Here is a 13,401-nt window from a genome sequence, read left to right as displayed (position 1 = left end):
ATCATTGAATATTGACTGATATCAGTGATTATTAATTCAAATCAGTGATCAATGACTCAAATCAGTGGTTAAATCAAATCAGTGGTTAATGAATCAAATCTTTGATTGACTCCTAGCAGTGATCATTGACTAATATCATTGAATATTGACTGATATCAGTGATTACTAATTCAAATCAGTGATTACTGACTCAAATCAGTGGTTAATGACTCAAATCAGTGGTTAATGACTCAAATCAGAGATTAATGACCCAAATCTATGATTATTAATTTAAATCAGTGATTAGTGACTCAACTCAGTGATTAATGACTAAAATCAGTGGTTAATGAATCAAATCTTTGATTGACTCCTAGCAGTGATCATTGACTAATATCATTGAATATTGACTGATATCAGTGATTATTAATTGAAATCAGTGATTAATGACTCAAATCAGTGGTAAATGACTAAAATCAGAGGTTAATGACCCAAATCTGTGATTATTAATTTAAATCAGTGATTTGTGACTCAAGTCAGTGATTATTAATTTAAATCAATGATTAATGGACTCAAATCAGTGATTAATGACTCAAATCAGTGATTAATGACTCAAATCAGTGATTGACTCCTAGCAGTGATTATTGACACAACACATCTCATTTCACATTCAGTACATTGCCTGTTGATATCAGTTTGTTCACTTGAGAAATGCCAAAGTTTATTCTCAGGAGAGATGCAATATCTCTCTTTCGAAAAAACACAAAGTTGGGGAGATAGTAATACATTTGCATCTCATTAAATGTGTGAAAACTAACTAAAGTTGCGTTTTTGTAATTCAATGAAACTGAGATGGTGTTTAATCCACAAATAGCAAACAGTGAAATTTGGTAGAAGAATGGCCTATATCAATGAACACTCAAAGTAAGTGTCCAAAAGACATTATATAAAAACATTAATTATATATATAAAAAAGAATATTAAAAATAATAAAAAAACATGAACTAAGATTTTATTTTAATAAGATTTTCTTAAAAATAACATTTTGAAAAATTAGTCATCATTGTGATTAAGGATCCTAGGAAATAATCACTGCTACAAAGTGTGGCTCTTGTTTAATTAATCGAAGCAGTTTGGTTTTTACAATATAATCCATGGATGGAGGGGTCACCTTGAGTGCAAGACATGAACAGATCAATGAACCATTTGACTGTAATTGGAGGCAACTTATAAATATATTATACTGTAATATAAAATTAACTTCCTATAAGTATTTACCAATTAAAGTTTGTTTTATTTTTATTCATTTAAATAGTTCACAATTTCACAATGCTGTGTCGTCAATCCATTATACATTAATTATATTGTAGTGTGTGCGCGCGTATGTATGTATGTATGTGGTACCAACGTTGTGACGACTTCAATTTAAATTTTCACCGACTTGTGGCGACAGGACCTACATTGTAACAACCCTCACTATTTTCATAATTTATATTAATATTTATTCAAATTTAAGTCACGTTTGCGTAGCTTAGGTTTAGTAAAGGGGGAAGGTATGATTCAATTTATATTAATATTAAAATAATTGTACCTAAACCTAAGCTTCGGGATATTCAACTTTTATTTAATTAAACTTAAGTAAAACGCAATTCTACATTGAATTGCATTGTAATTGAGTTTAATTAAACTCCAATTAAAACACAACCCTAAAGTTTCCAAATAGTGCAGTAATATATATAGTATAAGCAAAATAAAATACTAGTCAGATTCAAAAAGGTGGGGAAACCCTGTACTTGTCACATTTTTAGTATACTATTAATCAAATAAACAGATCTTGGAGACCATATCACTAACATGCGGTTCTCATCAGCAGTTGAATGACTTCATTCTGTGCAAAATTGAAATAGACCATTTTCCATTCACTGCAAGATCCCGCGGTTTGCGTGAAATCGAACGTAAAAACAAGACAAACAAAGATCATAGCATCGTAGTCGCGTCAAACATCGTGTGGATTTAACAAATGCGAAAGTATGTTAGGGATATTTCCATGCTTAATAATAATGTGCTGTACACATTTGATGATGGTCAATTTCAATGAAGTAAGGGTATTCAAACGCAATATTCCCCTGTCAAAGATCGGCCTTTCGATGTGAGCTACGAAATAAAAAAAATCGAGTTCAAAATTAAATCGTTCGATTTTTGCCGCAGATGTTCGGCATGCGTCTTTTACGCAACTCATGAGATCGCGCAGCTGAACGGAAAACCATGTATTGATTGACATTTCATAAGGAGTGATACGATTTCCAAATTTGAAGATGATCAGTTACAAATTGATTGTGTTATTGTAACCACAAGAAGACAATTTTAGGTGAAATTTAATGATTATCTTGAAAAATATAAATAGAATACAAACCAAAATCAAGCTTGGCCAAGAGCACAAACTGATCAATATAATATCCAAGTTTGAAAAAAATCAGATAAAAAGTTTACGAGGAGATGAAGATGACAGCAACAACGAGGAAAGACATTTTCTCCTCGCATACCTTGACCTTCATCTACAAATACAATGACATGGACAAGGTAAAATTGCAAATACATGTACATGTATAATCAAAATATTTCATTGTACGCTAACAAGTAAAATCTATTCACACTCAAAGTGCGTCACCGTGTTCAATATGGATCTCAAAAAATGTATACAAAATTCTAATAACAGTAAATTCAAGAATTCTAAATCTTTAATCATTCAACTTTTCATAAGATTACAAAATACTTTTGATGTGTTTACAGAGAGATATTAATTCGAGCAGCATTCTTTGGGAGATAAACTCTTGACTCATTTAACATACTTCATGTACTTTGACGCTTGGTAAATTTAATCACGGCATCTCATTATTTTTTAATAATGCCAGAGTACAGGGGATGGACTAAAACTATAAACACTTGCTTTTATCTAAGTGCTCTAAGCCCATGAAGTTAATTTCTAACAAGCCAAGAAATATTTCACTGTCACCGCCTACTCAGTGGGGTATATTTATATACCAGGATTGAACATATTTAAAGTTTTTTCAAGAAAATTTAGCTTTTTACAAATCATGATATATGCTACACACAAAAAATTACTTTTAACTGAGACATGATATTGACAATAAACTTCTCTGTTTTTAATTTTTTAAATTGATTACCAATGTGCATTCTTCAAGCACACAATTTATATATTTAAGCCACTAAGTACGAAATAATATTTTTTTCAAACGTCACCCCACATGATGTATATGGAAATTATATTTTTTGTTGGCCAACACAGAAGGCGTAAATGAGAATAATAATAATAAATTATGCGTGAAATTGATCAATGTGAGAGATGACATTATTAAGCGCAGCATATTTAGCTAAGGTCATGTTCAAGTTTATGTTTATCCAAGTTCTCTAAGGCACTGCCTTTGATTTTAGTTGAATCTAGATTTAGGACAAGCCATATTAGGATCAGACCATTATTTCTAAAGGGGAAGAGCTAAAAGCAGATAAAACAAGCATTTTGAAATGCACAGTCCCTGTTGTGTACTTTAGGACAAGCCATATGAGGGTCAGACCATTATTTCTAAAGGGGAAGAGCTAAAAGCAGATAAAACGAGCATTTTGAAATGCACAGTCCCTGTTGTGTACTTTAGGACAAGCCATATGAGGGTCAGACCATTATTTCTAAAGGGGAAGAGCTAAAAGCAGATAAAACAAGCCTTTTTCAATGCACAGTCCCTGTTGTGTACTTTAGGACAAGCCATATGAGGGTCAAACCATTATTTCTAAAGGGGAAGAGCTAAAAGCAGATAAAACAAGCATTTTTCAATGGACAGTTCCTGTTGTGTACTTTATCTTAATGACCATAAGCATATAGAATTCTGTTTTTTTATAAAGTGAGTAATTGTGGAGTTTAGGTGTGTGATGTAGAATATAGCATCAACCATAAACCTGCATTTCGTGGTATTTTTCACTATGGTGATACATGTGTTATGCATCTGACAATGAATGATAACATGTTTATAGCAAGAAAACAGCATAGCACAAATTATTAGTATAAAGGTTTCTATTCATAATCATTGTGACTCATAAAATAACCAAAGAACAAGCTCTGTGTTCAATCTCAAAACCATACACATTGAAATAATCTAGCTCCAAGTTGTACGCATAGTAAACATTTTTTACATTGCTATTTTACGCATATAAATCATATGATGATGCAGTAGCCATCTTGATTAGACTTTACAAATCAAGATGACAAGCATCGACCTCAGGTTACTCCTTCCACCAAGTTTGAAGAAAATCAGACAACACATGCCTAAGGTCTGGTTCTGGATATATCAAAAGACCACATTTTGATGTTTTTTCTGCAATTGGCCGTCTTTTATCAAGATGACAACATAATTATATGTGTGCCATGATGGGCTATATAGGTATAAAATTCGAAGTGAATTGCAAAAAGCATGTATGAGATATGAATGACTGTCTGGAAAAGAATTAGTCAAAAGCAAAATGGCTGTCAGTCGGCCATCTTGAATTGAATTTACAAATCAAAATTCATGTCAAATTACTGTATTTTACTTTATTTTCACTTGGAATTTATTTTCGCTATTTTCGCTGAAGGGATGATTCCGTGAAAATAAAATCCAGCAAATATACATTTTTTCCTATATTTCACATTAAGCTCATCAAAAATCAGTGAAAATAAATTCCATACAAAACGCCCAAAAAACCTTTTCAGCGAAAATTAATTCCAGCGAAAATAAAGTATTCCACATTATATGATTTAATTAAATGTTTTTAAAACAATTAAAATTGTCAGCAAATGACTGTCTTTGATCAGATGACAAAATTATTGTATATGTATGTAAGTGTATACACTGTATGTACAATTTACATTTGTTCATATGCCATGATGTACTGTCTGTGTATAAAGTTTGAAGTGAATTGCTCAAAGCATGTATGATATATTCGTCTAAAATAGAAATTGGAAAATTGTTTGGACTAAAAAAACTACAAACAAAATGTTTATAATTAGTCTACATAAAAAGAGACACACGCAGAGAAAGAAAAATAATTCAGTGAAACTTAAAATGTAACTTTTTCACCACATATGTAATACTGTCATGAATCTTAAATTCAGATTTGCTGTATAAAAAACCCCACAATTAACGGGTATTCACTAATGAATTCAAACACATAAAGATGCTTTACGATTTAATTAAAATTATATATTTAATGCACGAATATAATTTCCCATGCACCAACTTCAGAATATCATTACAATATAGTATTAACAAAGACAAATACCTCATCTGTAATAACACATTAATACTGGAACCGGATCACTTAATAATATGAACATACAGAAACTATAAAAACCTTGCCCATGTGTGTACTCTCATTGTAGATATCTGAGCATTTAGGTAACCCCTAGTGTTGACACTGAGAAATGTTGTGATTTCATCAAAAAAAAAATTACAGGTGTGTATTTGAACATAAAATGCCGGAAATGTTAAGCAATGTTCCTCCAAGTGCTTAACTTCACTATAAAGAAACCAGGTTACCAGGGATGTTGTGACACTGAGACTGAGAGAGGGAAGTCCTTCCTAATAAAAAAAAATCAAACCAAATGTAAATGTTGCCGGGCAACGAGGGTAATACTGGGTCAAATACCAAGATACTCGCTTAGTACACAGATTTACAGGCCTTAGCAACAGTTGTTATGCAGGCAGAAATCGCTAGAAAACCAAAAAGTTGGTTGAGGTAAACAAATAACAGAATTAGGTCAATATCTTCTCTTTAGAGGAGGTTCAGTGAACTCGTGGTTTGAAAATAACAAGTGCTTGGGTGGTCCTAACGTAACTAATCTATTTAAGGTTAGATCCAATTGTCCATGAGTTGCTTCACTGTACATTGAAAAGGTCATGAAGTCAGACAAAAGCTGTGTGAATTTTTTTGCATGACATGAACGCATGTCATCAGTATGTGGAATCATGACAGCCATTATGTGTGTTGTCAGTCATCACATGCATCGTTATCTCAAGTAGCAATGGTTATAAACATGACACCTTAAGTTACTGCAATTGAAAGAGTAACGCTATTAAAAAATATTGAAACCCTAACTTATTCCAAAACTTATTCTAGGAAAACTTAATTTTTTCCCCACCTTCTTTTCATCAGAAGTTCACAAAATAGTCCTGTTTAGAGTCCCTCAGATGATTGGTACAAAAATAGCCAAATTTTGTCTGTTGGTTCCAAAAAATAGTGAAAAATATAAAGAAAAAAGTGCAGAAAAATGTGGGCGAGAAAGTATGATGGTGAAAAGATTAACTAACCGACATAACAACTTTACTACAAAAATAAGATTCTATCATTTATAGGACTAGGTATTACTAATCTTAAAAAAAAATGAGTAAACACAGAGCAAAGTACATAAAAAAACTAGAAATGATATTTTTTGACTAAGCATTGTTTATTACATAACCAGCTGTCTATGTATGGTTATCATGTACATAACCATGTACACCCTTTAATAGTAATTACCGTAATGTTTTATCCAATATATTGGGCCAGAGAAATGCTAATAAGATATTGATATGTTCATTAGTTCTATAGTAATAAAATAATGGTCACGATATGCAAATTAGCCCCCATGAAAGGTTGTTTAGCTGGGTAGAACCGCTCTGGAGATAATGAGCTGTACAACGAACAGCGGTGGTGTTAGATATCGGGTTAAGTACACGTTGTTAATGTTAATGGGATCAAACAAATAAATAACAGTGAAAAAATATATCAATGACTTAAAATAGTCACTGTGCCTTAAAAATACTTTTGTATTGGTCATTTTGATTTCAGTTTAAAAGCCATTAATTCTAAAGACATCATAGGAAACAGAAAAGTTGAAACTAATATCTGTCTTGAATCAGATGCTGCGCTGCGTCTTTTTGCGAATTATTTATGACTAGTATAGGCAGCACCTAACACTATAAACCATTTAGTTTCAAACTAAATAAAAGTAGTATTATTTATGTATGTAGTTAGCATTACATTTTTTTTAGTGTAATGAATTCTAATTATTTTTTTGGCAGATCATAAATATTCAAGCTAATTATTTAATCAAATAGAGGTGAACGATTTATTAAAATGTTTTGTTTTAAAAGTATTTCATAATTATTAATTATGACACATGCATGTAATCAACATTTAAATTTTTCCACAGTATAAAATATTTGTTCAGAGTAAAATTGGCTAAAAAAAAGTAAAAAATTCCAGGAAGCCATGTGAAAGCATTATTCAATAAAAAAATTGAATCACAATTATCAGAATGTCTAATATTTCTTGACAAACAAACAGCTCATCTTATAACTACATTTTTTTTACCATATGTAACTAAACAAAATTTTGAGACTTTTTCACAACTTTTTCACTATGGTATTAAAATGACCACAAAATCATTTTTTTTATGAATGTTTGACTTTTTTTAAAAATTTTTATGGGAGCTTCATTTTGAAAGATAAATTTCAGATGTTATGTAATATGGAAATTGTTAAATGTTCATACATTACAGCACTGTTTTGAAAAATATCGAAAGGTCTGGATGCTTTACATGTAACAGTATAATTGACATAATACTGCAGTAAGTGTACTCAGTTATTTTGGATAATTGTTTTCAAGTAATTACCCCCATTTCTTTATATGGCTATTTAATTTATTCCTTTTCACAGCAATAAAATATTTTAATTTTTTAATATGCTGTACATATTTTTTTGTTTTGTGCGAAAAGTAGTATGGTGACGATATTTTATACTATTATCTGGATTTTGTAAACAACAGCGTAAGATAACACCATAGTGTAACAGACATTAAGGGGATCATTTTATGGAAGCCTACTAATTATTTCAAATACACACAATTTATTCATTTTCCAATAAATTGTACTTCCTGGGAATTTAAAGATATTGACTTAAAAACAAATTGGAGTCGCCAGCTTTATTTTCAAGAAAATGGTTATATTTTAGTGGATAGTGGCCATTTTGGCAGTATTATAGTGCTTTTACCATAGGTTTCCATGGCAGGGATATTATGCCATATCTCATATTGTAGCCTGGTGACGTAGACTGAAACAATCATATATTGTGTGAATAATGGGGTGCTTTTTGTTGCTCTCAATTATTTCAAAAATCTGGGTTTTAAAAAGTGTCAAAAATGCAATTTTACATTGTGCTCTATGGAATTGTTCTACAAACAAAGATTTTTGAGAAATATTCGGAAGAGTTTCTCAAAACGCGTCACTGTAACACACAAAAGAATGCTATTTCATGATGCAATGAGACAATAGCTTCATGATTGTACATAATAAACTAATAATTTGTGATTTAAGACCAATTTTCTCACAAATTATGAGTTGAGTTCTTTCTACCTGATATATATCAATATAAATATATTGATACTATCGACACAACAATACATACTATTTCCGGCATTTTTATAAATATTAATAAATTTCAATGGCAGTTAATCCAATCAAAGGGCGCAATAACATCATTTAAAAACGTTCCATTGATACACAATCGGCCAAAAGAAACCTCTTTTTTTAAATATATAAATATTTGTAAAAATAAAACGGATGCATTTGTTGTGTCAATAATTTAAATGTATTTGTACAACTCGTATCAAATAAGAAAACGTGTATAGATACTACTGATCAGTCCTGGAATTATTATGATTGAGATGCGACGGTCAGAAGCATAAGACTACTCAGATTGCAATACTGTTTATATCAATACCACCGTAGTCCCTCTATCACTGTGATACATGGAATGAATGAATGGAATGAATGAACAAACAAACGAATGAAAAAAAAAGAACGAACGAACGAACAAATGAACGAACAAATGAATAAAAAAATAAAAACATTTACTTTAATTTAATTTATTATATTCTATTAATGACTTTGTTTTATACTCTTTTTATTTCATTTTATTTTTCATTGCTATACCTTTATCAAAGTCCCATAGAGGATAAGATAACAATAAAAATTATTATTATTATTATTATTATTATTACAACAAATGGTGTGTGAACAACACCCAGAAAATTTTATCACGTTAAACAACATCACGTATATCGGCATAGCCTCACCAGGGCCTATATCGATACAGCTGGTCATAACCAGCATGTACCTACATGAGGAAGATACGGTAATCTGAAAATAAACATAAAGGGAATAGAAGAATTCTTGCATGGATACAGCATGCAGTCTGAACATTGCAGTAATGCCAGTCTATTTATCTGCCACTCGGGGGGGGGGGGGGGGGGGTATATTCAAGAATCTAGTTTAAATGAGGTTATCATGCAAAAACAAATAATTTGAAAATATTTTTTAAATTATTTAATCATTTAATTAATTAATCTTAGATGCAAATAGAAAAGAAAAAAAAAGAGAAAAACATTTTCCTATTTTCAGAAAAAGTCACTCAAGGTCAAATTACTTGATTGTAATTTAGTGAGACTTGCCAGTACACCTGTTGGTGACACCGTCCATGGACATATTTCAAACTGCACTTGTGCTCTTAACTCAGACAATATTTTAAGAGAAGTGAGACAGTTACACTGTGTTTTATCTCCCTTAATCGTACCATTGACCTTAGACTCTTTCTAAGGTCTATGATTGTACAAGCATGATTAAATACATTTATATTCAATTAATTCATCACTTTTCACCAACCGGTCAAGCATAATAAATTAGCAACACATTGTTTTTTGTTTAAAACATTTACTGTAAAATCTGTATTAGCTGCGACTTCTATTGCAATGGTACAATGCAACAGAGGGAATGCGGCTTCTATTAGAGCATCTACACATATGAGTAATGATGAATTTTTGGTTCTCAATTGTTCGAAAAGAATGGGTGCGACTTCTATTAGAGATGCGGCTTCTAATACAGATTTTACGGTACTCATTTTTAAATCGCACTCTCTAGAGTGTTATTAGCTTTGGAGACTTTGTACACAGTGTACTGTACTAGTGTATAAAGGAAATTTTCTAGTTGTAATTACATTGTTCGTGTCAAGAACGGCAAGAACAGCGAAATAAATTGTTTATTTGACAGGTAGCATAGCTTTGTCACACTGTGAAGCCACTGATTAGGCCTCATAGTGAAACTACAAATACTATTCATGCAAATATAAATGCCACCATGCTGTGTAAAATAACAATATACAATTTGAACAGCTTTTAACACCTTGACAAGTACATATTTTACAGTAACCAGTAATGCTTTTTTATTTTAATATATCCAGAGGTTAAAATTAAAAATTTAAATTACTTGTCTATTGGACAGATTCAAGAATGAAAGTGCCTGTTCCAATTAATGATGTACCTGTCACTAGAAAAATAAATTACCACATATTAATGGAAATAAAATATCAGTTCTTGGCTCATCCTCATTTCATAAGTTTCACAAAATCATTTTTTTTTTTATAATTTTTTGTTATATATTAACAACATAGGACTACCCCCATTTGGTCAGTTAGTAAAAATTTGATATCTTTATTCACCTGTCCACAGGGATAGGCAATTTATTTATTTACCTGTCCTATCTGGGACAGGTAGAAAGGCCTTAATTTTAACCTCTGATAGGTACAAACATTTGCCGTATTAGTTAGTTATAGATAAGGAGACTCGAAGGAACTCGTACCTTTTCATATTATATATATATATGAAAAGAAACGAATTATAAATTATCTCTTTATGATTTAACAAAACGTTAAATAATTTATGATATTCAGTTATTATGTTATTATTATACATCTGTCACGGTAACGATATAAGTTACAGCGTGCCGTAATTTTGCGGTATTATACAGGGTATTTTCATCTTACCATATTAGGAAATGCGAATTCCAAATATGGAATGATTATGCATGTAAGCATCTTCTAATACTAAAAACAAACATGGCTGCCACCAGGGTTTGACAGGACTCCACACAAAGAAGTTCGCTGATTCTTTTCTAAACTTTTTGGATTTTAACATTCCCATGATGTATTCCTGGGAGGAAAAGATGTATGCACTCAGACAGTACACAACCGCATCAACATCAGCGTGTCGGCCGATACTCCGGCTGTACTGTCTTCATGTTTACTTTGCAGTATCCTCGTAATAACCTCATATTATTATCATGATTAAAAAATTATACCTATTCATACTATATATTTATTGATGTAAAAGGTCAGAATATAAATATTTTGAGGGAAAAAAATAATGGATCATATCACTTTATGTTATTTATAAGACTGATGTAAGAGTAGTAGTTAACAATTGATTTGACATGTCAACAGTTCAGTGACCTTCAGTACACATGTAAATCAGATACTGTAAACATACATACTTAGGTACTAGTAGTTTCTGTAATACTAGCTTATACCACAGAATGAATCTTGAAATACAATTGGGCCCCAGAAACAGTCTCAAAAGTCAACACGAAGACAGAGTATGTACTAATTACAATCTGGTGTAACATATTCACTGGGAATAGATTTTGTTTCATTTTCATATTTGTCAAACATTGCATGGATATATTTACTGTTTATTTGTTATATTTCGATAAAATTATGAACGTACTTTAAGCTTGTAAGTTGACAGTATGACAGAAGTTAAAATTTGTTACCATGAAGTAATTAATTGATCAATCTGACAATTATTATGATCCTAGTTTGGGCTTTATTTATTTATTTTAAATATGTGTTCAATTATTTTTTACTTTATTTTATTTTATTATTTTAAGCATTTTGGTAATCATGAAAGCCCACAAGTGGCGACAGTTAAAGTAATACAAAATAAGATGTACAATGTACATAATAATGATAACAATAATTATAAAATAATAAAAATATATAGTGAAAATAAAATTATATATCTAAAATAAAATTGAATTCATGTCTTACAATACATCAAATTTTAAACAGATTGTTGAATGATTTAACAATAATTTTGAAATTTATCAAAAAATACATGGCTTTAGGAAATTCATTACATATCTAATTTATAAAAAATTTTCACTTTGTCTTTTTAAAACCTGTGGCCATGTGAAAACTTTTTTTCATTTTTATTTTATCTGTATGCTTATTCAGTTTGTTGATAGTTTCTGGAATTAATTATTACTAATCAACAGCCATTAAACATTTTATAACTAATAGTACATTTGAAATTATATTATAATTAATAATTATATTATTACAAAAGTAAGTTTTCCTTTTCTGAAAAAACAAGTATTCCTGCAATGCTAATTTGACAGAATAAAATGCATGAAATTAAAATGAATGTTCCTAAGATTGTCTATTTCAACTGAGAAATTTGGGCTCCTCACTGAGAATGAAAATTTATTAGAATTTTTGTTAATTTGACTCAGACTGGAAACACAATCTGGATAGTTTTAAGAATTTTCTACCATAGATACAGCACTTCAACTGTCAATTTGCCAGTCTCTGGTGATGAATTACTTTCAAATTTTGATACATGAGATTTTGCTCCCAAAAAATTTAAAAGATGAATAAATAGCGAGACAATCACTTCACTTCCTAACAGTCAGAAAAATCAACTGAACATCAGAAAACATCCGTACAGCTGCTTGAATGTAACGGCTTTAAGGGACGACGTCAAAAGATCGATGTCGGATAAAAAACTTATTTCCTTTAGTTTGGGAGTGGGGGGTTTTGACCTCAAAAAGTTTCCATCCGACAAAAACCATTTTATTTTTTAATGAAGTCAAAGTCATCTTGGAGTATTTGTAGTTTGTTTGTTTTTTCTATCCAATCATGGACAGAAATAACCGAAAAGGGAAAAAAACAGAAAAATGGTTTGGTTCGAGTGTAAATCTGTGCGTCAAATGAGGTGCATTTGTAAAATCTTTTTACACCCACCTGACAGCCAACTGCTATGCAATACTACTGTCCGATTATCAATTTGTATTAATGGTGAATGTAGTCTGACGCCATGACCAATATTTATCAATTAAGTTTCAGTGGGGGGTAGGGGGGTTTGGAAAAAAACTAAAGGAATTAAGTTTTTTATCCGACATCGATCTTTTGACGTCGTCCCTAAAAAGATGATAAAAGTTAATATATCACTCTGATAAAATTTAAGCTTGATTGATGATGATATACACTGTTATTGTGTGCATTTAATATACACCAGTGTGCAAGAAATTCAATCTACTGCTAGTGATGTAGTTTTGTTTTTAAATAAGAGGACAAAACAGAAATGCAGGTCGACCCAAGAAAACAGGAAAGCGGCTGTCTTTCCATAAATTTTTTGATTTTTTTTTAAATGCAACAAACTAGACTGTATTTTAATCAAAATAGGTGTTTGTTTTTACTAGGTTCCAGTACTTGCTGTTCTCTACAT

The 13,401-nt window shown here is 30.8% G+C and overlaps 1 protein-coding gene across 1 annotated transcript in view; it reads right to left on the bottom strand.

Annotated features, from left to right (window-relative positions):
- Window positions 1-13,401, bottom strand: part of LOC100369411 (biotin--protein ligase-like) — a 45,388-nt gene that overhangs the window by 31,495 nt on the left and 492 nt on the right. The gene's annotated exons all lie outside the window — the stretch shown is intronic.

Source organism: Saccoglossus kowalevskii, chromosome 11 (genome assembly GCF_978046115.1).
Source record: "Saccoglossus kowalevskii chromosome 11, keSacKowa6.1, whole genome shotgun sequence".
NCBI lineage: Eukaryota > Metazoa > Hemichordata > Enteropneusta > Harrimaniidae > Saccoglossus > Saccoglossus kowalevskii.
This window is presented reverse-complemented; position numbering and strand designations above follow the sequence as displayed.